The 2,358-nt window shown below is 40.2% G+C and overlaps 1 non-coding gene across 1 annotated transcript; it reads right to left on the bottom strand.

Moving 5' to 3' along the window:
- Window positions 1–930: 930 nt before the first annotated feature.
- On the bottom strand, window positions 931–1,118 carry LOC142679645 (U2 spliceosomal RNA). Its single transcript, XR_012852844.1, has one exon. It is a non-coding gene; the product is annotated as a U2 spliceosomal RNA (small nuclear RNA).
- Window positions 1,119–2,358: the final 1,240 nt, after the last annotated feature.

Here is a 2,358-nt window from a genome sequence, read left to right as displayed (position 1 = left end):
TCAGCTTTAATCCAGTCCAGTGCTGCCTGCTGAGCAGCACTGACCAACACTGCCTGGGCCCAGGCTTTTATCTCTGAGGCCCCATTATGATGTCAGAAAGCTGGCTCTGGCTCCTGAGGTCTCCACTATGACACGTGCAAAGTTCCGTCTGAACTTTATATAAGACGGTGCGGCTCAGTCAGTCACTCAGTGTTGCCTGAGAGGGCAACACTGCAACAGCCGGCCCCCAGGCTGTCTTTTTTTTGCACAGCTAGTTGCCTCCAGGAGGCCACAAGAGGGAGACATGGGACTGCAAAATGGAAAATAGGCATCCACCAACTTTACAGACAACTTGTTCTCCTTGCTCCTACAACCTCCATCCTTGCACAGTTTGTTATTCTTCCAGGTAACATAGTAACAAATCCAAATTGCTGCTCTCTTTGTAGGCAAGCAAGGGTTTGTTGCAACTGAAATTCTTACTTCTTCTAGAAATGTAGGGACCACAGTACATTCCATCACATCCATCTAGTGTACACAGGTAGGTCCATTGTGACGGGCGGGCGGGCGGGCTGGCTGCTTTAATGGCTGTTTGCTGTTCCCCTACTCCACTCCAATATTTGACTATGGTGCTGCATCAATCAGTGGCTGGCTCAGGTGCAGCTCTTTAACCTACCTAGGAGGGAGGGCGGAGAGAAGACAAGGAAGGTGAATGAGCTGTTCCAATGTGAAATGCCGGAAACACAGAAACACAGACGACACAAAACAAGAGGTGGCAATGTATTAATTAATTGCATTTAATAAATTAGCTCATTATCACACATGACTGTACAAATGCATTGTCCAACAGGTGTTGAAATAATGGGATTAAAAGGGGAGATCCCATCCGAAAGACAAAAACAATGGCAAACACAAAAAGCACTTTTGGAATCTGATTTTAGTAAACACATAAGGAAAGGGTGCACCGGTCCTGGAAATACTGCAATACCAGGTCAATGCGTGGAGTGGACAGAGCAAGCTCTATTTCCATCTCCCTGTTCTAAAAATCCATTTAATATATGGTCCCCAGATAGGGGACGTATCAGATATTAAACTGATAAGAACAGATTTTTTTTTTAAGTTGGCTACCCCTTTTCAGGGGTGTCAATAATTTATTTCATGATAAAAAATACAGTTTACAATAAAACCAACTTTTGTACAAATGAATAACAATAAAATCAATATTTCATTGCATTACATTACATAAAAGGGACATGGTGGCAAATCTTTATATATTGGAGTTCCATTCTTTCACAAACCATTTATTAAGAAGGGTGGCATTTCTTTTTTTGTCTAATAAATAATAAATGTACATTTCGCTAAAACAAAGACCTAAAACATCATCAGTAGATAAAACATCGTGCTTAAAAATCAGGATGTTCCTGGCCTTCCATAGAGCTTCTTTGGCGCAATTCATCGTCTTCCACGCTATTATCTTTTGGCTCGCGGTTGGGCATCCAAATAGTCCATATAAAATCTCTTCATAATTCAAGTCTTTCAGGTCTGCCATCTTTTCCAAAAGAGGGAATATTTTTTTCCAAAATTCCTTCGCAAAATCACACGTCCAAAAAATGTGTCGAACTGTTTCCTCGGCCTGGCAGCCTTCCCTCGGGCAGACGGCAGACCTCGCGAACCTCCTTCTGTACTGGAATGCCCGGCATGGAAGACATTGATGAATGCAGCTCCAGGCCAGGTCCATCTGTGTATTAAAAAGATAAAACACATTAATAATTTTGAAGATAAAAGCACTTCGTTCCTCATTAAAATTCTCAATCCTGCTGACCGTCTCACTTTCTCTTAGGTCTTTAATTAATTTTTTACTGTTTTTCAGCTCATTTACATTTTTTCCCTTCAGGTTGAATAAGGTCACTATCTTTTCTAAAATCACATAGTTTATTGAGAGTTTAAAAGCGTAAGGTGAGGATAAAACAATGTTGAACCACCCAAACCTTCGCATTAAAAACCCTGTATTAAAACGTAAAAAATAGGACCAATAATGTTCTTTAAAAAGGGAATTAAAACAGAAACTGAAGAACTTGATTAAAAGAAACCTGTTAAAATTCGGAAAATCTTTGCCACCCTTCGGTTTGGATTTCATCACAATCTCTCTTTTAAGTTTCTCCATTCTGGAACTCCAAAAGAAGGTAAAACATGCTTTAGTAATTTTTTGCAATAAAACCGTGGGGGGAGGGAAAACCATACTCAGATATAAAAGCAGGGGTAAAATGACCATTTTAATAATTAAAACTTTTCCCTCCATGGTAAGTTTTCTCATGTTCCACATACATATTTTTTGATTTACCTTCTGCGCCACCATGTCCCAACTGATAAAACCATTGTCGC

This window comes from Rhinoderma darwinii (assembly GCF_050947455.1).
Source record: "Rhinoderma darwinii isolate aRhiDar2 chromosome 2 unlocalized genomic scaffold, aRhiDar2.hap1 SUPER_2_unloc_55, whole genome shotgun sequence".
Taxonomy (NCBI): domain Eukaryota; kingdom Metazoa; phylum Chordata; class Amphibia; order Anura; family Rhinodermatidae; genus Rhinoderma; species Rhinoderma darwinii.
This window is presented reverse-complemented; position numbering and strand designations above follow the sequence as displayed.